This window comes from Scyliorhinus torazame, chromosome 8 (genome assembly GCF_047496885.1).
Source record: "Scyliorhinus torazame isolate Kashiwa2021f chromosome 8, sScyTor2.1, whole genome shotgun sequence".
Classification (NCBI taxonomy): Eukaryota; Metazoa; Chordata; class Chondrichthyes; order Carcharhiniformes; family Scyliorhinidae; genus Scyliorhinus; species Scyliorhinus torazame.
This window is the reverse complement of record NC_092714.1, coordinates 115,555,642-115,582,813: the sequence shown is the minus strand read 5'-3', so window position 1 is coordinate 115,582,813 and position 27,172 is coordinate 115,555,642.

Below are 27,172 nucleotides of genomic sequence, written 5' to 3'. Positions count from 1 at the left end.
CATCCTAAATTAGTTCAACTGAGTGGCTTGCTCGGCTATTTCAGAGAGAAGTTAAGAGTCAGCTACATTAAGGCAGCACGGTGGCGCAATGGGTTAGCCCTGCAGCCTCGTGGCGCTGAGGTCCCAGGTTCGATCCCAGCTCTAGGTCACTGTCTGTGTGGAGTTTGCACATTCTCCCTGTGTTTGTGTGGGTTTCGCCCCCACAACCCAAAAATGTGCAGGATTGGTGGATTGGCCATGCTAAAATTGCCCCTTAATTGGAAAAAATGAATTGGGTACTCTAAACATTTTTTTTTTTAAAGAGTCACCTACATTGTTGTGGGTCTGGTGTCAGATGTAGGACAGGCCATGTAAGGATACCTGATTTCCTCCCCTAAAGGACATTCGTGAACCAGATGGGTTTTTATGACAATCAATGATTGTTTCATGGTTAACATTACTGAGACCAGGTTTATATTCTCGATTTTTAAAAATTACTTGAATTTAAATTCCACCAGCTACCATGGTGGGATTTGAACCCATGCTCCAATGGAACTTAACATAACTTTGAGGAACAACACCTCAACCTTTGATTGGACACTTTACAGGCTTCCAAGTTAATCTCTAATAGGTTCTGTTGATGGATGTTAAATACTCAGTAGTCTAAGATACCAAGGTGGACATGTGTTCGGTATTGATTAGTTAATGATACTCCGATGTATATATAAAGAGTCAGCAAGCATTGACTGTCCGGTGTTAACATGGAGAAATCAGCTTTGTGGCAAGCAATAAACAGCCCACACCACAACAGCCTTGTCTTCTACACAACCACTAACATCTCACCAAAATTTCAGATTTCCACCGTCCACCTGGGTGATCCCTGCCCGCGAGCTGTCAATTCCATCACATGATCGCACCGGATCCCTGGGGTGGCGGAGTTGGGGACGCTGGGGGTGGTGCGGATGAGAGTGAGACAATGGAGCAGCCATGGGTAACAGTGCAGGGGTCCCTCATGGCCGTTCCCCTTCAAAACAAGTATACTGTTTTGGATGCTGTTGGGGGGGATACCTACCGGGGGAAGGCCCTAGCGGCCAGGTCTCTGGCACTGAGTCTGGCTCTGGGGCTCAGAAGGGAAGGGGGGAGAATAGAAAAGCAATAGTTGTAGGAGATTCAATGGCTAGGGTAATAGATAGGAGATTCTGTGGTCGTGAGTGAGACTCCCGGAAGGTATGTTGCCTCCCGGGTGCCAGGGTCAGGGATGTCTCGGATCGTGTCTTCAGGATCCTTAAGGGGGAGGAGGAGCAGCCCGAAGTCGTGGTGCACATTGGTACCAACGACATAGGTAGGAAAAGGGGTGTGGAGGTAATAAACAAGTTTAGGGAGTTAGGCTGGAAGTTAAAAGCCAGGACAGACAGAGTTGTCGTCTCTGGTTTGTTGCCGGTGCCACGTGATACTGAGGCTAGGAATAGGGAGAGAGTGCAGCTGAACACGTGGCTGCAGGAATGGTGTAGGAGGGAGGGCTTCAGGTATTTGGATAATTGGAGCGCATTCTGGGGAAGGTGGGACCTGTACAAGCAGGACGGGTTGCATCTGAACCAGAGGGGCACCAATATCCTGGGAGGGAGGTTTTCTAGTACTCTTCGGGAGGGTTTAAACTAATTTGGCAGGGGAATGGGAACCGGGTTTGTAGTCCAGCAACTAAGGTAGCCGATATTCAGGACGCCAAAGCGTGTAATGAGGCAGTGGGGAAGGGAACACTGACAAAGGAGAGTACTTGCAGGCATGGAGTTGGGTTGAAGTGTGTATACTTCAACGCAAGAAGCATCAGGAATAAGGTGGGTGAACTTAAGGCATGGATCGGTACTTGGGACTACGATGTGGTGGCCATCACGGAAACTTGGATAGAAGAGGGGCAGAAATGGTTGTTGGAGGTCCCTGGTTATAGATGTTTCAATAAGATTAGGGAGGGTGGTAAAAGAGGTGGTGGGGGGGGGGGGTGGCATTGTTAATTAGAGATAGTATAACAGCGGCAGAAAGGGAGTTCGAGGAGTATCACCCTAATGAGGTAGTATGGGTTGAAGTCAGAAATAGGAAAGGAGCAGTCACCTTGTTAGGAGTTTTCTATAGGCCCCCCAATAGTAGCAGAGATGTGGAGGAACAGATTGGGAAACAGATTTTGGAAAGGTGCAGAAGTCACAGGGTAGTAGTCGTGGGTGACTTTAACTTCCCAAATATTGAGTGGAAACTCTTTAGATCAAATAGTTTGGATGGGGTGGTGTTTGTGCAGTATGTAGATTGTCCGACCAGAGGAGGGGCAATATTGGATTTAGTACTTGGTAATGAACCAGGGCAAGTGATAGATTTGTTCGTGGGGGAGCATTTTGGAGATAGTGACCACAATTCTGTGACTTTCACTTTAGTAATGGAGAGGGATAGGTGCATGCAACAGGGCAAGGTTTACAATTGGGGGAAGGGTAAATATGATGTTGACAGACAAGAATTGAAGTGCATAAGTTGGAAACATAGGCTGTCAGGGAAGGACACAAGTGAAATGTGGAACTTGTTCAAGGAACAGGTACTACGTGTCCTTGATATGTATGTCCCTGTCAGGCAGGGAAGAGATGGTCGAGTGAGGGAACCATGGTTGACAAGAGAGGTTGAATGTCTTGTTCAGAGGAAAAAGGAGACTTATGTAAGGCTGAGGAAACAAGGTTCAGACAGGGCATTGGAGGGATACAAAATAGCCAGGAGGGAACTGAAGAAAGGGATTAGGAGAGCTAAGAGAGGGCATGAACAATCTTTGGCGGGTAGGATCAAGGAAAACCCCAAGGCCTTTTACACATATGTGAGAAATATGAGAATGACTAGAGCGAGGGTAGGTCCGATCAAGGACAGTAGCGGGAGATTGTGTATTGAGTCTGAAGAGATAGGAGAGGTCTTGAACGAGTACTTTTCTTCTGTATTTACAAATGAGAGGGACGATATTGTTGGAGAGGACAGTGTGAAACAGACTGGTAAGCTCGAGGAAATACTTGTTAGGAAGGAAGATGTGTTGGGCATTTTGAAAAACTTGAGGATAGACAAGTCCCTCGGGCCTGACGGGATATATCCAAGGATTCTATGGGAAGCAAGAGATGAAATTGCAGAGCCGTTGGCAATGATCTTTTCGTCCTCACTGTCAACAGGGGTGGTACCAGGGGATTGGGGAGTGGCGAATGTCGTGCCCCTGTTCAAAAAAGGGACTAGGGATAACCCTGGGAATTACAGGCCAGTTAGTCTTACTTCGGTGGTAGGCAAAGTAATGGAAAGGGTACTGAAGGATAGGATTTCTGAGCATCTGGAAAGACACTGCTTGATTAGGGATAGTCAGCACGGATTTGTGAGGGGTAGGTCTTGCCTTACAAATCTTATTGAATTCTTTGAGGAGGTGACCAAGCATGTGGATGAAGGTAAAGCAGTGGATGTAGTGTACATGGATTTTAGTAAGGCATTTGATAAGGTTCCCCATGGTAGGCTTCTGCAGAATGTAAGGAGGCATGGGATAGTGGGAAATTTGGCCAGTTGGATAACGAACTGGCTAACCGATAGAAGTCAGAGAGTGGTGGTGGATGGCAAATATTCAGCCTGGATCCCAGTTACCAGTGGCGTACCGCAGGGATCAGTTCTGGGTCGTCTGCTGTTTGTGATTTTCATTAACGACTTGGATGAGGGAGTTGAAGGGTGGGTCAGTAAATTTGCAGACGATACGAAGATTGGTGGAGTTGCGGATAGTAAGGAGGGCTGTTGTCGGCTGCAAAGAGACATAGATAGGATGCAGAGCTGGGCTGAGAAGTGGCAGATGGAGTTTAACCCTGAAAAGTGTGAGGTTGTCCATTTTAGAAGGACAAATATGAATGCGGAATACAGGGTTAATGGTAGAGTTCTTGGCAATGTGGAGGAGCAGAGAGATCTTGGGGTCTATGTTCATACATCTTTGAAAGTTGCCACTCAAGTGGATAGAGCTGTGAAGAAGGCCTATGGTGTGCTCGCGTTCATTAACAGAGGGATTGAATTTAAGAGCCGTGAGGTGATGATGCAGCTGTACAAAACTTTGGTAAGGCCACATTTGGAGTACTGTGTACAGTTCTGGTCACCTCATTTTAGGAAGGATGTGGAAGCTTTGGAAAAGGTGCAAAGAAGATTTACCAGGATGTTACCTGGAATGGAGAGTAGGTCTTACGAGGAAAGGTTGAGGGTGCTAGGCCTTTTCTCATTAGAACGGAGAAGGATGAGGGGCGACTTGATAGACGTTTATAAGATGATCAGGGGAATAGATAGAGTAGACAGTCAGAGACTTTATCCCCGGGTGGAACACACCATTACAAGGGGACATAAATTTAAGGTGAAATGTGGAAGATATAGGAGGGATATCAGAGGTAGGTTCTTTACCCAGAGAGTAGTGGGGGCATGGAATGCACTGCCTGTGGAAGTAGTTGAGTCGGAAACATTAGGGACCTTCAAGCAGCTATTGGTTAGGTACATGGATTATTGTAAAATGATATAGTGTAGATTTATTTGTTCTTAATGTAGAAGATTGTAGTTTAGTCGGGCAGCATGGTCGGCACGGGCTTGGAGGGCCGAAGGGCCTGTTCCTGTGCTGTACATTTCTTTGTTCTTTGTTAAGGGCAGCACGGTAGCATTGCGGATAGCACAGTTGCTTCACAGCTCCAGGGTCCCAGGTTCGATTCCGGCTTGGGTCACTGTCTGTGCGGAGTCTGCACGTCCTCCCCGTGTCTGCGTGGGTTTCCTCCGGGTGCTCCGGTTTCCTCCCACAGTCCAAAGATGTGCAGGGTGGGTGGATTAGTCATGATAAATTACCCTTAGTGTCCAAAATTGCTCTTGGTGTTGGGTGGAGGTGTTGAGTTTGGGTGGGGTGCACTTTCCAAGAGCCGGTGCAGACTCAGGGGGCCTAATGGCCTCCTTCTGCACTGTAAATTCAATGATAATCTATGATTAATCTAGGACAAAGGTTCGGCACAACATCGTGGGCCGAAGGGCCTGTTCTGTGCTGTATTTTCTATGTTCTATGTTCTTTAAACTCTGGCTAACCACGGTCCCCGAGCCAAGCCCACCCATAACGTTCACCCATACCCCCCACCCCCCCACCCCACCCCCACGTCCCCTCTGCAGCCAGCCCAGACCTGCCTACCCCTTACACCAATCTGACAGGGCACTGAGGCCGGGTGTAACATTGTGCACAGGTGTTTAATGTGAAAACAGATACATGCCCTAGCCCCTATCACTAACTTGTGCCATGCACCGGTGCCAACTTACCTGATGTCGACTTTTCTGGCCTTACCTGTGGATCTCCAGATAGTACATCAGGAGTGGAGGCAGCCTGCTCTGATTTCTGCCATGTTACCTGGGTCCCCTTTGGTGGTCGTCTTCTGGAGCGACCAGGCCTGGATGGGCCCGGCTGCTGCTCGGGTGTCTCAGGTAATGTGGCGCCCTGTTCTGCCTGTGTGATGTGCCAGGCACATGTGAGGGTGTCCAAGCTGCTGCGGTGTTCTGCCACCTCCCCTGAGGGACGGCACGGGCCTGAACACCTCCTCCTCCGTCGGGCAGCCCAATGGCTCCCCGGCCTACTCCATGGGACGGGGATTCGAATGGAGCTACCCCAGAGGCTTCCTTGCCACCTGGCACTGCCAGTCCTGGAGTCCTGCTGCCATCTCGGCCAGGGTCTGCATGCTCACAGCCATGGAGCACAGGGAGTGGACCACTTCCATCTGTGACTGTGCCACATCACGCTGCGACTGTGCCACTACCTTCTGGGTCTGTGCCGCATCAGCCAGCGACAGTGCCATCTCCCTCTGGGACTGGGCCACCACCCTCTGCAGGGGTGGTGGTGGTGATGGTGGAGCGAGGGTGTGGGTGTGGTCTGGCGGTGAGGGAGGTGTGGAGGTGAGGAGGTGAGGGTGGTATCGGGGTGAGGGTGGTGTGGAGGTGTTGTTGAGGGGTTGGCATACATGTCACGGGGAACCATAACTTAGCAGGGTCTCACTTCCTTACCCGCGACTGCCCTTTCCTCGGGCACGCCAACCACATCCAGGCCCCACTGCACTGCCGAGGTGAGGGGTCGCAGGTCCGGCGGCCCCTCTCCAGTCTTCCCCAGCTCCCGCCAGTTATGGGCAGCTTTCTCCTGGGGGGAAATAGAAACGCACAGTCCGACGCATGAAGCCCAGGGGGTGGGTTGCTGGTGGCTTCAGTGGCCAGGGCACACAGCCGTGGCGGCCGGCATTGGTGCCGGTATGCGGTGCAGGCTGGGATTCGGAACCGTCCAGGTAGGGGGGGATAGGGTTATGGGTATGTGAGATGGGTGTTGGTGCCAGGGGCACCGTGCTGCCTACTCACCCTGGCCGCCCTGAGGAGGTCATGTAGTTTCTTCCTACACTGCTGGCCGGTCCGGACGGTGTTGCTCATGGTGCTTATAGCCTCTGCCACCTGCATCCAGCGGTTGGCAGCCATCTTCCAGGGCTGGGGTACAGGGTGGTCCGCCTCTCCTCCACGGTGTCTAGCAGGGTTGCAAGCTGGATGTTCATAAAACAGGGTGCCACTCTCCTCGCTGCCATCTTGTTGGCTGGGATGGTGCGTGTGGGGAGTGAAGTGCGTATACGCGGCTGCAGCTTGTCAGCCTCCTGAGTGTCAATTGCGAACCCGGCGAATCCGGCATTGTTTCTCATTGGAATTGATTGTGTTCCACATGGCACCAGTGCTAGCCCCTTAACGGTCGTTGAATTGATCCAGGTGCGGCGCCAGTTTTGCTGTTGTACAAATCCATAAATCCTACCCCGGTGTGAACACCAAGGGCGGGATTCTCCGATCGCCGACGCCGAAAATGTGTTCGCCGATCGACCAGAGAATCCATATTTACCCTAGAATCGGGACGTCGCCATTTTTGTGATGCTCCTCCCCCTCAAAAATGGCTTACTTCTACGCCGCACGCCATCGGGACGGCCTCAGGACCTCAGCTGAGGCCCTCCCCCGGCGCTCTGCCCTGATGAGCCGAGTCCCCGGCAGCGTGGGCTCATCTCACTTTTCAGGGACTTTGCGTGGCGGCTGCAGACTGTGCCCAGCGTCGCCACAGTCCGGGGAGGGGAGCCGTTTCGTTGGCAGGGGGGGCTTTGCCGGGGGCAGGGGTGACTGGCTGAGGGTGGTCTAGGGGTGGCGAGGGGGGGTTAAGGGGGCAGTTTGTGGCAGGCCGGGTCCACACGCGGTTGGCCCAATGTTGTACGGCGCAACCGCTGCAGGTCACCACCGTGCGCATGCGCGGCCACGTGTAGTGACATTCAGATATCAATACACATAATCAATGTTTGTAAATGTAGTACGGTCATTTCAAGGCTAGATGGCTCACAGTCAGATACTATAAGAACTGGTTTCCCGCTTTTTCTAAGTCAGATGATGATCAGATGATGTGATTCAGAACAGTGAACAAGCAAGACATAGAATAGCTCGAGAAGCTAGAACTAGTTTGCGATAATAGTGTATAGTTATATAGTTATCTGTAGTGTACTTTATTATTAAGGACTCACAGTTTATTATTTTATTACTCAGTAAATAGTTCATCTTTCAACAAGAAGACTATTGGTCCTTTTATCATCCTGGTGGGTTCAAGAATAATGGGCGAAATTCTCCGGAAACTGCGTGATGTCCGCCAACTGGCGCCCAAAACGGCGCAAATCAGACGGGCATCGCGCCGCCCCAAAGGTGCGGAATGCTCCGCATCTTTGGGGGCCGAGCCCCAACCTTGAGGGGCTAGGTCGGCGCCGGACGAATTTCTGCCCCGCCAGCTGGCGGAAAAGGCCTTTGGTGCCCCGCCAGCTGGCGCAGAAATGACATCTCCGGGCGGCGCATGCGCGGGAGCGTCAGCGGCCGCTGACGGCATTCCCGCGCATGCGCAGTGGAGGGAGTCTCTTCCGCCTCCGCCACGGTCTCCACCATGGTGGAGGCGGAAGGGAAAGAGTGCCCCCACGGTGGGCCCCGATCGCGGGCCAGGCCACCGTGGGGGCACCCCCGGGGCCAGATCGCCCCGCGTCCCCCCCAGGACCCCGGAGCCCGCCCGCGCCGCCTTGTCCCGCCGGTAAGGTAGGTGGTTTAATTTACGCCGGCGGGACAGGCATTTTATTGGCGGGACTTCGGCCCATCTGGGCCGGAGAATCGAGCGGGAGGGCCTGCCAACCGGCGCGGCGCGATTCCCGCCACCGCCGAATATCCGGTGCCGGAGACTTCGGCAACCGGCGGGGGTGGGATTCACACCAGCCCCCAGCGGGGGGTCGGAGAATCTCGCCCAATATATCTATTTTAGATAAGTCATTACTTAAAATATAACACCACGGACCAGCAATTCTCCATCTGTATTAGCAGGTAAAGCAGGGCACGTGGTGTGGCTGCTAGTCCCCCACCGGGTGAAGCATCGGTGTGAGGGGCGGCACCGACTTTTTGGTCACAAGTCCAGACAGATCCTGAGGACATAGCTGGAGAATCGGAGAATCCAGCCCTTAGTCTCAGGAACAGAGAATTCCTCTGTTTTCGTGTTTATCATTAGTATTTTTCTTCTTGTTTACTTCAAATATGTTATTCAGTTAGAATTATCTAATTTTTAAATGTTGTGTTTTGATGTCTGAATAAGGCATTTGCAGTCATTTGTTATGTTTAATGGAAAACTGTTTTAACAAATATTGGGCGCGATTCAGCGGGATTCAGTTAACGTCCACTGGACGGCACGTTTAGCAAGGTGTTTCTTTGCTGCTGCAATGCCGAGAACCACCCCGTGAAACAATGGCAATGCTGTTGGATATCAGGATGTCTCACGGCGCTGCAGCCGCAAAGAAACACCCCGAAGTGCCGTTTTTTACGCCTTGGGGACTTTCTCCCCACCAGTGAGGGTAAGATCCAGCTCATGCCGGATGGAGTGAGTTGGGTGGGCCGTTATCAGCCCGACAAGGAGCGAGATTTGGGGCTCGCGCATTGTCATAATCTACACCAGTATATCATGGTGCAGACACACACTGATGGACACACAGTGGGACCAATCAACACACACAACACCGCAGCCAATCACCAGTTAGAGCACACTCACTATAAAGACAGGGGGCATCAGAGTTCCCGCCCATTCAGGATGCAGCCTCCTACAAGGACAGAGCTTACAGCTTACAGCACAGATCCTCACCATGTGCTGAGTGCATCGACTGGTTCAGACAGGCATAGGTCTTTAGTTTCATCTAACATCATGTTAACCCACAGTGAAAGTATGTTCAACAGTTTCTAACTTAATAAAACAGTGGCCTGTATGTGTTCCACGGATCCAGAGCACCCAACACATCATGATACCAGGAGTTGAGGGATATTAGAACTTCTTAGACCTACCTGCAAGTGATCTGCCTTCCACCAGCATACAGTCATCCTGCAAAATGGACAGCGTCCGCCCGCCGCCGCCGCTCCGCATCACCGGTAACTTGGGGGCCAACTGGAAGATATTCAAACAAGGCTTCTAGCTCTACCTGGAAGCCACAGACCGGGAAGATGCCTCGGACACCAAGAAGATCGGTCTCTTCCTATCCACGGCATGGAACATGCCATTCACATTTTCAATTCTCTCACCTTTGCTGATGATGAAGATAAATCAAAATTCAAGACGGTCCTCCTCAAGTTTGACACTCACTGCAACATAGAGGTGAGTGAAGGTTTCGAGCGCTATGTATTCCAACAGCGTTTGCAGGGTAAGGATGAACCTTTCCAGTCCTTTCTCACCCACCTCCGCATCCTTGCGCAGTCCTGCAATTACGGGCCCACCTCCGACTCCATGATACGTGACCAGATCGTTTTCGGTGTTCAGTCGGACCCCCTACGCCAGCACCTCCTCAAGGTAAAGCAGCTCACCCTAGCGACCGCCATCGAGACCTGCGTGCTACACGAACACGCCACTAGTCGGTATTCCCACATCCAAGCGGCTGGAATGGTGCAGCAAGGTCCCCACGAGGCAGAACGGGTCCAAGCAATCGAGCAACTCCAGGGCCTCAGCCTGGATGAGGGAGGGCGGCCATTTTGCGCGCTTTTCGCGGACTCCCGCGCTTGTGCGCACCGAACGAGGGAACGGTGACGCGACGAACGTACACGTACAGCTGCACGGCATATGCGTGGTGGCGCAGAGAATGTACTGACGCTCCGCCCACTTAAAGCGGCAATGCCCTGCCAAATCCCGACAATGCCTGAGATGTGGCAAACTTGGCCACTATGCTGCTTTAAGCAGATCAGCTCGGCCTGCCAATCCGTATCGCTCCGGCCAGCCTCGCAGGGATGTCCGGGCCATTCAACCCACGGTCACTGAGTCCGATGTGGACCTACTACCCAATATTGACACCGAGGAACCGAAGGCACCTTTTCGAATCGGTATCATTACAAAAAACAGGGTGTCCCCGAAGCAAAGAATCCAGCCTCTATTGGTATACAGCATTGATCCAGACGATGAGTGGTGTGCCACCCTTACGGTCAACCAGAATTCGTTGCCCACCTCAGAGACTTCATTTATGAACTTTGCGGACTTATAGACTCTCTGAACTGTTTTGTTGCTTTGTTTGATCGTTTCCCTGGTTTGTATATAGTGTTGATCTCGTTATTCTTGTTGCATACTGCTTCTCTGCACCAGGCACCTTCCCATGTAAATAGCTTAGTTCTCATGTACGTAGTCCTGTAAATATGTCTTCACATCCCACACGTCGTTAGGAACAATCTCACCATACATTATTTATTGCCACACACACACATTCTTTTATAAAAGGGGGGATGTCATAATATACACCAGTATATCATGGTGCAGATACACACACACTGATGGACACACAGCAAGACCAATCAACACACACAACACCGCAGCCAATCACCAGTTAGAGCACACTCACTATAAAGGCAGGGGGCATCAGAGTTCCCGCTCATTCGGGATGCAGCCTCCTACAAGGACAGAGCTTACAGCTTACAGCACAGATCCTCACCATGTGCTGAGTGCATAGACTTGTTCGGACAGGCATAGGTCTTTAGTTTAATCTAACATCGTGTTAACCCACAGCAAAAGTATGTTCAACAGTTTCTAACTTAATAAAATAGTGTTGCACTATTTTAAGTGTTGGTGGCCTGTATGTGTTCCACGGACCCAGAGCACCCAACACATCACACATGATTCGCCCATTGTGCCTGGACCTGTGCTGGGTGCAATGGGGTCGCTGAATCATGCCCATAACGTTATAATTACAAAACTTTGATACCACGTTAACATTTCAGCTGCAGTATGACATGTCATTTAATAGCTACCTCAACTTTTCCAACAAAATATATTTTTTCACTTTAACACAACAATCAATAAAATATTTTTTTTACTTTAACACAATGGTTCTTTGTCTTTTTGCAAATAGAGCAAGGAGGGGAGGGAGGGAAAGGGGAGAAAGGGTGGGGGGGGTTTGTTCAATGTCCAACAACGGCAGCTGCTGAGGGACCTTGAACTACCCTTGCATCATCTGTATCCTGGGTTTCCTCACCTGCACCAGGAGGTATGTCCGCCTCAGGCTCCATATTACCCTCCTCCAGCTCCTCCATTTCTGTGGCAAGTCATCTTCCAGGTTAGTGTTCAGTCCTTGCTGAAGGGCAAAGTTTGCAATGCACAACACACTACAATTTCATCTTCAATGTTAAGCCAGTGCGGCAGTTAGAGTTTGGCTTTATATCTTCCTTCAACATTTCACAAAGGTGTCCCATTGCTTCTGTGCTGAAGCACAGTTTCCTCGCACACATCTCCGAAATAATTTCATATGGTTTCTTTGCCTGGGTAATTGATTCCCTTCCTCCCCTGGTGGACATGCAGGCTGACTCCATCTGCACTGGATTCTGGAATAACCATCAAAGAGATAGTTTACATTACCTACAGGAGTCTTGCATACATCAACTAAGGCATTAAACTTTGCAAAAGCATTGGAAATAATCACGAAGGCTTGCAAGGATCAACATTACATCGGGGAGACAATTCAACAACACAGTTTAAAATACAGTGCAAAATCTAAATGTACTTTAGTTCTGCATATGGGACTCTTATTTTACCTTCTAATAAGAATTGGTAGTCCGGTTGGTGGGAGGTGTCAAAAATATGACTTTATTGCTAATTACTCATTGGTATACACTTGAATAAGAACTGAATATAACTTAAAAACAAAATATCAAACAATACATTAAGAAGTCAAGCGCATGACAAAAGCATTAAATAGAAAAATAATTTACTTGAACACAAACAAACAAATAGATGATTCAAGAATTCAGGAACAAAGACCTCGACCACGAGGTCCTACTTTTAAGGGAATTCTTATAAGACCATAAGACATAGGAGCAAAATTAGGCCACTTGACCAATCAATTCTGCTCCGCCATTCAATCCTGGCTGATGTTTTTCTCATCCCCATTCTCCTGCCTTCTCCCCATAACACCTGATCCCCTTATTGATAAAAACCTATCTATCTCTGTCTTAAAGACACTCAATGATTTGGCCTCCACAGCCTTCTGCGGCAGAGTTCCACAGATTCACCACCCTCTGGCTGAAGAAATTCCTCCTCATCTCTGTTTTAAAGGATCATCCCTTTAGTCTGAGATTGTGTCCTCTGCTTCTAGATTTTCCTACAAGTGGAAACATCCTCTCCACGTTCACTCTATCCAGGCCTCGCAGTATCCTGTAAGTTTCAATAAGATCCCGCCTCATTCTTCTAAACTTCAACGAGTACAGACCCAGAGTCCTCAGTCGTTCCTCATACGACAAGCTCTTCATCCCAGGGATCATTCTGGACCCTTTCCAAGGCCAGCACATCCTTCCTTAGATACAGGGCCCAAATCTGCTCACAATACTCTAAATGGGGTCTGACAGGAGCTTTAGAAAGCCTCAGAAGTACATCCCTGGTATTGTAGTCTAGCCCTCTCGACATGAATGCTACCATTGCATTTGCCTTCCTAACTGCCGACTGATCCTGCACAATAACCTTAAGAAAATCTTGAACAAGGACTCCGAAGTCCCTTTGTGCTTCTGATTTCCTAAGCATCTTCCCATTTAGAAAATAGTCTATGCCTACATTTCTCCTTCCAAAGTGCATAACCTCACACCTTTCCACATTGTTTTGCATCTGCCATTTCTTTGCCCACTCTCCTAGCCTGTCCAAGTCTTTCTGCAGCCCGCCTGCTTCCTCAATACTACTTGTCCTTCTACAGATCTTTGTATCATCTGCAAACTTAGCAACAGTACCTTCAGTTCATTCCTCCAGATCATTAATGTATATTGTGAAAAGTTGTGGTCCCAGCACTGACCCCTGAGGCACACCACTAGTCACCGGCTGCCATCCGGAAAAAGACCCCTTTATCCCCACTCTCTGCCTTCTGCAAGTCAGCCAATCCTCGATCCATGCCAGGATCTTACCCTTAACACCATGGGCTCTTAACTTACTTAACAGTCTCCTATGCGACTCTGGTTTAACCCTTCATTTACTTTCATTGGCTTCTAATTCTCAGCTGAGACCTCCTGGTTTGTTCAAATGAATGTCTGTTATTGAGAAGATAACATGTTAATCAAACATTGGACATTACTTAAGATTGACTCGTGCCTATCAAAACTAGCTTAGCGTCGGCCTGCACAGTTTCAGGAAAAGTACTGTATATGTTTTCTCATATTTTGCTATATCTGTTAGCTAGACAGAGACCTTAAGAATTGATTAGTTGATTAGGCAGAGAACAATCCGTTTTCAGTGCTGAATGCACTGGAATACACTGGTTAATTCATTATATGAGAAAATGACTGGATTCCCACAGTCAAGATACTTTTAATAGTTTTCTTCTTTAGCTCTGTGGATCAACTAGCCACTATATGAATACAACCATGAATAAAACTAGACTCTATCAGTCCCCCCCCCCCTTGATTCTTCTGAACCTACTAGAATGAATCATAATTAAAGTAAAGCAAAAAGGATAATAAAATAAAAGAAATGAAAGCTAAAAGGAACACATTCACAGTTGCCTTTGGTGGTCCCTTTGTTTAGGAACAGCTATCAACACTGGAATGGGCAAGCCTTGAAAGAGTTACAAGCACTTTGCACTAATAGTAAGAACCACTTATACCCTGTGGTGGTATTTGTTTAAGTGAATATAGAGAAACCATTTTAGGGGTTTTTGCCATTCTCTTGCAGATACATTTGATCATCAGAACCAAAATATATATTGCAAAAATGACTACAAAGAGCAAGACCAAGCCTCACACCACTGAGGCTCCCAAGGACTCCAGCCACCCAGTAACCCAACCCCAAACAGTGCTGGACTCGGATTTCTTGTGTTTTTCAACCTCCTCTGGATGTATTTTGCCAAATCAGTGATCTCTTTGGAGCTATCTGGAATGTAAGTACAACAATCTGACCCAATCAAGCACATGTCCCACCTCTCTCAGCAAGAACGTCATCAAGAGTCTGATCTGACTAATACTACACTCCTGTATGCTTCACCCGATGTATGTTTCTGTGTACTTACACTGTGTACCTTGTGTTGCTCTATTACGCTGGTTTTTTTTCATGTACTAAATGATCTGTTTGAGCTGCACGCAGAAAAATACTTTTCACTGAACCTTGGTACACGTGACAATAAACAAATCCAATCCAAGAGCTATTCGATTTTGCAAAGCCACAGTATGGATAGCTAACATTTCGGAGGAAATCTTGAACAGGGCTGTGGAGGTATACATTTTCTATGATGACTGCCATTTTATTAAACTCTTCATCTACCTTGGCATTCCCATTAAAAGGAACAAAAACCTGTTACATGCAGTAATGGCATGTTTACTTCTTCTCCCTGCTACATCTAATAGATTGGGGAATGACAAATAGCCGGTATCGCATACCCCAGATAACATGATCCTGACCAAAAACGTGAGTGCCAAGGATAGGCTCTGTGGTCACAAACAAAATAAGTATCATTATAGGAAGGAAAGTGAGCAACATCTTCTGGGTACCAGCAGTCTGAGAAATTCCCACCGTCGGTAGTTGTTGATCTTTAGTAAATCTTTAAGCTTTAATCCGGTCTGGAGAGCACGAATCGTAGCTCCCATATCCCAGTCAATTTGGATACAATGGTCTATTAATATCGCGACTGTCATTGCCACTTGGTTCCACTCAGGAAACACCAATTTTACTGCATTGGACAACTCCATTCTGAAACCAGCAACAAAGGCAGCCTTCAAGGATCCTAAGTGCTCGGGCGGGATTCTTCGATTGCTGACACCAAAATCGCGTTCTGCGATCGGCCAGAGAATCAAAGTTTACGACCAAATCGGGGGTGGTGCCGCCCGATGCTCCACCCCCGATGCTCCGCCCCGACCGACCGAGTTCCCGACGGCGTGGGTTTCTCATGGTCTCATCCGTCTGGAAATTAGTGTGCTGACTCAGTCCAGCGCCACCACAATCAGGGGAGAGCCGATCCGCGGGCAGGGGGACTTTGCCAAAGGCTGGGGGCACTGTGCGGTGGTGGTCCGGGACACCCGAGCCAGCCAAAGGGGGGGCGCTATTTTGCAGGCCGGGTCCGCGAGTGGCCTGCACCATGTTGTATGGCGCGGCCGCTGCAGGCCGCCGCCATGCGCATGCGCGCACACGGACCCTGCAATTCTCAGGGCTGCATCGCCAGCTAGAGCCGGGTGATCGATGCTGCCTTGGTTATAGCTCCCAGTCAAACAGAGGATCGGTAGCCATTTTACGCTATTTTTTCTGTCATAAAACACCACCGTTCCCACACTGACATAGGGACATAGCCTCAAAATCGGAGAATCCAATTTGTTGTGTCCCAAGTCTCCTGTCCCACCGACATTTCCATTCTTGAGTGCTCCTTCCATGTAGCTCTAAATCTTTCTTCATTTTCTGATACTTCCTCTTTTCCCTTCTGAATACAAACGGTGACCTTTGCCCAATCAGTTGTTGGCAGGTGGATTCCACAGTCAAGACACTTTTAATATTTTGCTTCTTTAGCAATACGCATTCAACTAGCCCCTATATGAATAAAGCTATGAATAAAACTAGACTGTGTCACTGCATCAGCTGGGAAGACAGGCATACAAACATCAGCATCCTTAACGGAGACAAGAGTATCAGCATCGAGGCCATGATCCTCCAAAACCAACTCCACTGGGCTGGCCATGTGCTTAGGGTGTCAAAGTCCCAACTGCCAAAGCAAATCATCTTCACCCAGTTCAAGGAAGGCTACTGAACAAAGGAAGTGCTTCAAAGACACCCTGAAGGCTTACCTCAAGAAATGTTACACAGATATTAACAACTGGGGGACCTTTGCTTAGAAGAGAGCGACTTGAAGGAACCTCCTGATTGGAGGGGTACAATTCCTTGAGGACACCCAATGGCAAGAGGAGGCCCGGAAAATGAGCCTGAGAAAGGAACACCAGCCACCTGGAGTCCAAGGACTGATCCCACCTTCCGGAAACTCTAGGATTGGGCTCAGCAGCCATGTAAGGATCCCCAGAATCCATGATCAGTAACACTCGTTAGAGAGTGATCGCCAAAGATTACATACAATCCATACCCACTTTATCCATTCTAATTCTTTTAATAGAATAACATCCTCATGACAAACCAAAGTTCTTTCACTTTCTGTGGCTCCAAACTCACTTTCTACACTAAAGTACTTTTTAACAGCCTCATGACAAACAAAAGTTTAAAAAATAAATAAAAACATATATTTCTTTCACTTTATGTGCATTTTAAAAATATTTATAATCACTATTATGAAAGATTAACCCATCAAAAAAAATGTTCTCTAAAGTCTCCTGCCTCTGCTCGATGATTCTGGGTGGAAAAAAAAGTGCAAATAAGCCAGCGTAAAAGCTTACCTAACATTGGGGAAAGCCAGCCAAGTTAACGCTTTCCTGTGACTTCATATACAGCTGCTTCAGCATAGCATTTGCAGCAAAGGACTTCAAAAACACAGGAACGGAAGAGTGAACTTAGCATGCTTTCAGCAAGCATGTCTGTGCATCAGGACTTCCGCATTGTCCCGATGCACATATTTGGTGTACGATCTCCGTACGGCAGAAGAGTCAACGGAAGTTATGAACCATTTGACAAACTTGTTGGAGTATTTTGAGACTATTACAATCAGAATAAATAAGGGGGATCCAGTGGGTGTGATGGATTTGGATTTTCAGAAAGTTTTCAATAAGGTCCCAGAAGGTTAGTAAACAAAGTTAGAGCACATGGGGTAGGGGGTAATATACTGGCACGAATTAAGGATTGGTTAACAGATGGAAAATAGAGAATCAGAATATATGGGTCATTCAAAGATTATCAGGCGTTGACTAGTGGGATACCACACGGATCAGTGCTTGGGCCCCAGCTCTTCAGTCTATATCAATGAGTTGGAAGTGGGGCCAAACATAATGTTTGTAAATTTGCATAAGACAGAAATAAGGGGTGGGAAATTGTCTTGTGAGGGTGATGCAAAGAAGCGTCAAGTGGATTTGGACGGCTCGGTGAGTGGGCAAGAACATTGCAAATGGAATATAGGGCGGGATTCTCCGACCCCCCCGCCGGGCCGGAGAATTGCCGGGGGGCGGCGTGAATCCCGCCCTGCTGCCTGAGACCGGCTGCCGGATTCTTCGGTGTTGGTTTATCGGTGGGGCAGGAATCGCACCAGGGAATCACCCCCAGCGATTCTCCGCTCTGCGATGGGCCGAGTGGCCGCCCGTTTTCGGCCGGTCCCGCCTACGTAAATCAAACCAGGTCCGTACCGGCAGGACCTGGCTCTGCGGACAACCTGCGGAGTCCTCGGTGGGTCATGGGGGGATCTGGCCCCGGGAGGGCCCCCACAGTGGCCTGGCCCGTGATCGGGGCCCACCGATCCGCGGGCGGGCCTGTGCCATGGGGGCACTCTTTCCCTCCGCGCCAGACACTGTAACGGTCCGCCATGGCCGGCACGGAGAAGAACCCCCCTGCGCATGCACTTGGATGACGCCAGTACACCGTGGCGCTCCCGCGCATGCGCCAACACGCGCCGGCCGGCGGAGGCCCTTCGACGCGAACCCCGCTGCCGCCGGCCTAGCCCTTGAAGGAGTGGAGGATGCTGTATCTTCCGGGTGGCCCGACGCCGGAGTGGTTCACTCCACTCCTCGCCGCCGGTACGGCCCGCCCCGCCAGTTAGGGGAGAATCCTGCCCAGTATGTGTACATGTATGAGGTTATCAACTTTGATGGGAGGAATGGAGGTGCAGAGTATTTCTTAAATGGTGAGAGATTGGGAAGTATTGTTGTCCAAAGGGACCTGAGTGTCCTAGTTCATGAGTCACTGAAGGCTAACGTGCAGCTGCAGCAAGCAATTAGGAAGATAAATGGTGTGTTGACCTTGATTGCAAGAGGGTTTAAGTACAGGAGTAATTAGTTCTGCTGCAATTGTGTACAGTCTTGATTAGACTGCACCGAGAGTATTATGTACGATTTAGGTCTCCTTATCTAAGGAAGGATGTACTTGCCATAGAGGGAGTGCAGCAAAGGTTCACCAGTCTGATTCCTGAGATGGCAGGACTGTCCTGAGAAGAGACAACAAAGAAACTGGGCCTGCATTTTCAAGAGGTTAGAAGAATGAGTCGTAATCTCATTGGAAATTCTTAAGGGATAGACAACGTAAATGCCAAAAGGATGTTTCCCCTGGCTGCGGTGGGCGGGGGTCAGAGTCAGGAATCTGGTTGAAGGTGTAGTAATCACCACTGTTGTATATATTAGGAGATGTGTGGTAAGGCCCTGTACTACAGATATGGGGTTAGTCCCTGCCTGCTGGCTCCGCCCAGTAGGCGGAGTATAAATATGTGTGCTCCCCACAGCAGCCATTTCGCCAGCTGCTGCCGGAGGTCACACTTCTTAGTGTAATAAAGCCTCAGTTGTATTCAACTCTCGTCTTTGTGCAATTGATCGTGCATCAATTTTGTTATAACCTGCCTACTTACCATTGGCTGGGGACTAATGACTATCCCACAATCCTGTGGGAGTATGAGCTTCCCCAATGAGGGGGGCGGAGACACCACTAGTAAACTCCTAGTATAAATAAAGCTGGCCAGTTCAGGAACCAGCAGGAAGGAGTATGTAGCAAGGGAAGTTACTGCTATTGTTATGTATATATGTTATAGTAAATAAATGTTATTACTTTGTATCCTTAAAACTCGTGCTGGATTCTTCGTGGCCCTTACAAAACTGGCGACGAAGGTCAAAGTGAATAGCTGTCTACACTGCTGAAGCCACCTCCCTGGATTTTTGTTGGATACAGGTTGGAAGTTGTTTTCTATTATACCATGTCTCTGTACGGACGTTTGGATGTTTTTGATGCTGCGCTGGAAAGCTGGAACCAGTACACACAACGGATGCGTTACTATTTCCGGGCAAACAATATCACCGAAAACGAGCGCCAGGTGGTCATATTGCTCACCGCCTGTGGCCCGCATACGTTTGGGGTGATTAGGAGCCTTACGTACCCAGCTGCGCCGGACACCAAAACGTTTGATGAACTTGTGAATATAGTGGGGCAACATTTTAACCCAACCCCGTCCACGATAGTCCAGCGTTACCGGTTTAATACTGCTGAGAGGACCCCTGGAGAATCCCTTGCCGATTTTCTATCCAGGCTACGCAGGATTGCGGAGTACTGTGACTATGGTGAGACCTTGTCAGGAATGTTACGCGACCGTTTGGTTTGCAGTATTCACAATGCGGCCACCCAGAGAAAGTTGTTAGCGAAGCAAACATTGACTTTTCAACAGGCCATTCAAATAGTATTGTCCCGAGAGAGCGCAGAGCGAGGAGTACAGGAGCTACAGGGAATGGAAGTCCATGCCTTGAGGCGCGACCCCTTCCGTCCAAAAACGTCCCCCCGCACTCCTGCGATACCTCGTGTTATGGAGGGCATTTTGAGAGGTTTACCACATGTGGCTGTCTACCTAGATGACGTTTTGATTACAGGGACGTCGGAGCAGGAACATTTGGAAAATCTGGAGGCTGTCCTTAGACGCCTTTCGGAGGCTGGAGTCCGTTTACGTCGCACAAAGCGCGTATTTCAGGCAAAGGAAGTAGTCTACCTAGGTTATCGGGTGGACCGCGAAGGTCTGCACCCCGTCGCAGAGAAGGTGCGTGCAATTCAACATGCCCACGCTCCGACTGACACTTCGCATCTTCGTTCTTTTCTCGGTCTCGTAAACTATTACGGGAAGTTCCTCCCCAATCTGGCAACTACGCTGGCCCTTTTGCACCTTCTGCTAAAGAAAAATCACACATGGGTTTGGGGTCAGCCGCAAGAAACCGCTTTCCAGTGGGTAAAGCAACAATTGTCGTCGTCTGGGTTACTAACCCACTATGATCCTGGAAAGCCTTTGCTTGTCACATGTGATGCATCCCCATATGGTATTGGGGCCGTCCTGTCCCACAAGATGGAGAATGGGGCCGAACGACCGATAGCTTTCGCCTACCGCACATTGACTGCAGCGGAGAAAAAGTACGCGCAGATCGAGAAGGAGGGCCTGGCAGTGGTTTTTGCGGTGAAACGCTTCCACCAGTACGTGTACGGCCGCCATTTCACTATCGTGACTGATCATAAGCCCCTGCTGGGACTTTTCAGAGAGGATAAGCCAATACCGCCCATTGCTTCTGCACGGATCCAGCGCTGGGCTTTGTTGCTTGCTGCATACGAGTATTCTCTGGAGCACAAACCAGGTACGCAGATAGCAAATGCCGACGCACTGAGCCAATTGCCTTTATCGACCGGCCCCATGTCGACCCCCACGACCGGTAAGGTGGTTGCAACCCTAAATTTTATGGACACCTTGCCTGTCACGGCATCACAGATCCGTGAGTGGACCCAGACGGAGCCAGTCCTGTCAAAGGTTCGGCACATAGTCCTGTATGGTGGGCAGCATAGACAGCTCCCAGGCGAGTTGCGGGCATTTTCCTCCAAGCTGTCAGAATTCAGCGTGGAAGACGGCATCCTCTTGTGGGGGACGCGTGTGATTGTCCCAGAAAAAGGCCAGGAGCTGATACTATCAGACTTGCACAATGGGCATCCAGGCGTGACCAAAATGAAAATGTTGGCCCGGAGTTATGTCTGGTGGCCAGGCCTCGACACCGACATTGAGAAGGTGGCCCAAAACTGCTCCATTTGCCAGGAGCATCAGAAGCTTCCGCCGGCCGCGCCCCTACATCACTGGGAATGGCCAGGCCGGCCTTGGGCACGCTTGCATGCAGACTTCGCAGGCCCTTTTCAAGGATCCATGTTCCTTCTACTAATTGACGCCCAGTCCAAATGGCTAGAGGTGCATAAGATGCAGGGGACAACGTCCTGCGCAACAATTGAAAAGATGCGTTTATCGTTTAGTACGCATGGCCTCCCCGAGGTGCTGGTCACGGATAACGGCACTCCATTCACGAGTGAGGAGTTTGCGAGGTTCACGAAGATGAACGGCATCCGCCATATCCGCACTGCCCCTTACCACCCGGCTTCAAATGGGTTGGCAGAGCGCGCAGTGCAGACATTCAAAAGAGGCCTAAAGAAGCAGTCTTCCGGATCAATGGACACGAGACTGGCTCGCTTTTTGTTTACGTACAGGACCACCCCCCATGCAGTGACTGGGGTAGCTCCCGCAGAACTCCTAATGGGCCGGAGACTTCGCACCCGCCTTAGTATGGTTTTCCCGGACATTGGCGCAAAAGTACGGCGCACACAAGAACGGCAGGGACAGGGATTTTCTCTGCATCGGCCGATTCGGCAGTTTGCGCCTGTTGACCCAGTGTTCGTTCGGAATTTTGCTGGTGGTACCCAATGGGTTCCTGGTGTAATCTTTCGCCAAACGGGCCCTATATCTTACCAAGTGCAAGCCCAGGGTCGTCTCCAGCGAAAACATGTAGACCACGTTCAGTCCAGAAGACCATCCCCTCAAAAGATTCCCCGCCCCCGGAGCTCATTTCAACAGCCGCAGAGACCAGAGACAAGGGAAGGTAGTCCTCACAATCTTCCACTGGTGCCTCACTCGAAGCCTGCGCAGGTCGTTACGGGACCGAATGGAGATAGAGACGCTGACATGACGGAGGCAGCAGACTCTGACTCCGAGATGGAGACACAGGATGCATCAGAGGGGGAATCCTCGGGTCCACGGGCCGTGGATGTACAACTGCGCCATTCATCATGGAAGCGCCGGTCTCCGTCTCGTTACACGCCGCCTGATCCATCGCCGCGTGCAAATCGCCTGCGGCCAAACGAGTCCGACACCCTCCTTCGCCAGGGTCTTCGGTGGATTCCTTGGACTTTGGGGGGGAGGGATGTTATAACCTGCCTACTTACCATTGGCTGGGGACTAATAACTATCCCACAATCCTGTGGGAGTATGAGCTTCCCCAATGAGGGGGGTGGAGAAACCACTAGTAAACTCCTAGTATAAATAAAGCTAACCAGTTCAGGAACCAGCAGGAAGGAGTATGTAGCAAGGGAAGTTACTGCTACTGTTATGTATATATGTTATAGTAAATAAATGTTATTACTTTGTATCCTTAAAACTCGTGCTGGATTCTTCGTGGCCCTTACAAAAAATTTATCATAGAATTTACAGTGCAGAAGGAGGCCATTCAGCCCATCGAGTCTGCACTGGCTCTTGGAAAGAGCACCCTACCCAAGGTCAACACCTCCACCCTATCCCCATAACCCAGTAACCCCACCCAACGCTAAGGGCAATTTATCAGGGCCAATCCACCTAACCTGCACATCTTTGGACTGTGGGAGGAAACCGGAGCACCCGGAGGAAACCCACGCACACACGGGGAGGATGTGCAGACTCCACACAGACAGTGACCCAAGCTGGGAATCGAACCTGAGACCCTGGAGCTGTGAAGCAATTGTGCTAATCACCATGCTACCGTGCTGCCCCTATTACACTATTACACTAAAGTTTTCAGAAGGTGGACCTCCACATCAAGCCGGATCGCCTGCAGCTGGATCCGCAATCAAGCAACGCCAAAAATGACTTTGATCATTGGCTAACTTGTTTCGAAGCTTACATCAGGTCTGCACCAGACCCAATTCCGGAAGCTCAGAAGATCCAGATCCTCTACTCGCGGCTGAGCTCCAACGTTTTTCCGCTTATCCAGGACGCGCTGGCCTATGATGAAGCCATGGCGCTACTGAAAGAGAACTACGCCCAGCGGAGGAACACATTCTTCGCCAGACACGTACTCTCTATTCGTAGTCAGCTCCCTGGTGAGTCCGTAGAAGATTTCTGGTGTGCTTTAATTCCCCTGGTCAGAGACTGTGACTGTCAGGCTGTCACGGCCACGGAACATTCGAACCTCCTCATGCGGGCGCTTTCATCACGGGGATAGGATCTGACCACATCCGCCAGTGACTTTTAGAGGAGGCCACGCTCAACCTCGCGGAAACCGAAAAGCTGGCGCTATCGATGACAATCGCCTCACGCAATATCCAGGCCTACACCCCGGCCACGCGGCCCACTCCTCCTACGCTTTGTGGATGCCGCAAATGGCCACCCCACCGAGGACCCCACTCAGCCAATCCTACGCCTGTGCCATGTGCTACCCAACCAACCCCGGAGGCCCCAGATGTTACTTCTGTGGGCAGGAAAAACACCCCTGCCAACGCTGCCCGGCCCGCAGGGCCCATTTCAAGGCCTGCGGCAAGAAGGGGCACTTCACCGCGGTGTGCCAGGCCCGCTCAGTTGCCGCGATTGCCCCGACTCTCCCCCCCCACCCCCCGCGTACGGACAGTGGCGCCAGCATTGTCCCCTCCTTGGACCACGGGTGGCCAGTGGTCGCCGCCATCTTCCCCTCCTCGGACCACGTGCGGCCCATGGGCGCCACCATCCTTTTCAACCTACGCCACGTGCTGCCCGTGGGCGCCGCCACCTTGTCCACCTCAGGATCTCCAGGTGCCGCCATCTTGTTTCCCCCACGGCACATGGGGGCCACCAGCGTACCAGGACCCGTCCACCCGGGCACTCCATCGTCTGACACCAGCGACAACCAGCCGCGACTCGCCTCGGTCACGATTGACCAGTCTCGTCCGCACAATCTAGCCACCGCCTCGACAAGCGTGAGGATCGATGGGCACGAGATCTCCTGTCTGCTGGACTCCGGGAGCACCGAAAGCTTCATCCATCCTGATACGGTAAGGCGCTGCTCCCTCGCGGTACACCCCGCCAATCATAGAATCCCCTGTGGCGATCCGGGGGTAATGTATAGCCATGCTCACGATCCAGGGCGTACAATTCAGCGGCTTCCGCCTCTACGTCCTCCCCAACCACTGCGCTGCCCTGTTACTCGGCCTGGACTTCCAGTGCAACCTCCAGAGTCTAACATTGAAATTCGGCGAGCCCCTACCACCCCTTACTGTGTGCGGCCTCGCGATCCTAAAGGTCGACCCACCTTCCCTATTCGCAAACCTAACCCCGGATTGCAAACCCGTCGCCACCAGGAGCAGACGGTACAGCACCCAGGACAGGATCTTCATCAGGTCCGAGGTCCAGCGGCTGCTTCGGGAAAGCATTATCGAGGCCAGCAACAGCCCTTGGAGAGCCCAAGTGGTAGTGGTGAAAACTGGGGAGAAACACCGAATGGTCGTGGACTACAGCCAGATCATCAATCGGTACACTGAGCTCGACGCGTACCACCCCCCACCCCCCCCCCGCCCCGCCCCACGCATATCTGACAGTACCGGGTCTTCTCGACTGTAGATCTAAAATCCGCCTACCACCAGCGCCCCATCCATAAGCGGACCGCCCATACACTGCCTTCGAAGCAGATGGCCGCCTCTACCATTTTCCACAATTTTGAGTTAATTGTGTTGAATATTTTCAAAATGAATTCAGATGTTGAAGATGAATATTTTGGACATGGATAAAATACCTTGTTATTAAATGTTTATCTTACAGGTGATGTTAAATAAGGAGGATTATTAACAGTGGTACAAGTGTGAAATCAATACTATATGTTTGCATTGCTATTGAAATGAAATATTCCACCCTGCTTTGGCAAAACTCTATTTATTCCACCACTGCTGAGGTTTAATTGGTGATTTCTGGGGTTTGCAAATATTTGTCAGTTGTGGTAACACTGGATTTTCCTGTTTTCAGTGTCAGGAAACGTGCTGCGATAGATTTGACTTACGGGAGTATTATACGGTGTAATTCACAACTTATTATTCTGTTGATGCGGTAGATCTGTGTTCAAACCTGAACAATCCCATTATTGTACTCAATGTCTAATTTCTGCAAATAGGAACATTCAGAGGTTAATTAGAGGTAAAAATGGGAGCTGTAGTAAACTTGCAGTCCATGCCACAAGAAGACAGCAGGAAATGACTGGCTTTCGTCTTCAGTGCTGCTGTTTAAGTACCAATTCACATTTAATGGTCTACTGTCCATACAGGTTTGATTCATTGTTTTAGAAATATGATATTTGAGTTCACCCTCACTCTAACCTCCAATTGAAAGAAAGCAAATAAAACATAATTACGATTAAAAGATTCTGGAATAATCTTCAAGTCTACTGATTTAATTTGTACACAAAAATGAGTGTGCTGATAGCAATACATTGTGTGTTACAAGCTCAAACACCACTATTCCCTTGAAAAATGTCTCCTTTAACTTGGCATGAACAATGTTGCCAGAGACCTTCTGATACGTTCATAATATATATAATATATTTTTGTTTAATATTAAAATATTATATCTGCATGCACATAAATATCTATGTCCACATCTATAAGGGAAACTGTTTATGTGCATGTGTCACACACTAATTATAACATAATCTTCTGCCAGTCGTGGTGATGTATGCTTTGATGTATGCAATTATGCTTCTTCCAGATCTTCTGCCCTTATGCAGAGAAACTGATAATCCAGCCAACAGCAATTCTTTATTTCCTAAACTGCTCAAAGTTTTGCTTTTGAACTGTAAATCATAATCTATAATTAAAAATTTATGATGAAGTAAGAACAGAAGTGGCATTGAAATGAGAATGAGTTACTTATTAAAGTTCATACATCTGCAGTTTCAGCTGCTTCATCAATGATCTTCCTCTATCATAAGGTCAAGAAGCGGGGATGTTCGCTGACGATTGCACAATATTCATTATCATCACTGACTCTTCAGGTACTGCAGCAGTCCGTGTCCAGATGCAGTAGAACCCGGACAACATTCAAGTCTGGGCTGATAAGTGGCAAGTAACATTCGCACGACACGAATATCAGACAATTGTGGGGGTTCCCATTGACCAGAAACTGAACTGGACCAGCCACATAAATACTGTGGTTGCGAAAGGCTGGGAATTATGTGGAGACTAACTCACCTCCTGACTCTCCAAAGCCTGCCCACCAACTACACAAGTCAGGAGTGTAGATCACATTCAGAACCCATATCTTCCACTTGCCTGGAGGAATGCAGCTCCTAAAACACCCAAGGAGCTCAACACCATTAAGAACAAAGCAGCCCACTTGATTGACACCTTAGGCATTCACTCCTTCTACCACTGATTTCCAGTGGCAGCAGCATGTACTATGTACAAAATGCACTGCAGCAACTCACCAATGCTCCTTCAGTAGCACCTTCCAAACCAGTGACCTCTGCCAACTTGAAGGACAAGGGCAGCAGATGCCTGGGAACACCACCACCTGCAAATCTTCCTCCACGCCACAAACCACCTTGATGTACTTGTAGATGGGTAAAGGCCCTGGAACTCCCCTTCCAAACAGCACTGTGGGTGTACCTACACCAGATGGACTGTTGTGGTTCAAGAAGGTGGCTCACTGCCACCATCTCAAGGGTAATTAGGGATGGAGAATAAATGCTGGTTAACGTCCATTATTATTATTATTATATTCATTAATGAATAAATAAAAAGAATGTATTTGTTTATCCCTCATATTAAGTTCATGAAGACAATCTAGACATTCCATCTAAAAATAGTTATGAGCTCAATGGAGACCAATGGAAATAACCGAAGGACAAGATTTCATGTTTTAAGACTTTTACTGCAACAAAGTGAAATTAACATAGACCAAACATTACTTAACAGCCAACTAATACCTCAAACTAAAGAAAGGGTTCTTTTGCAATAACT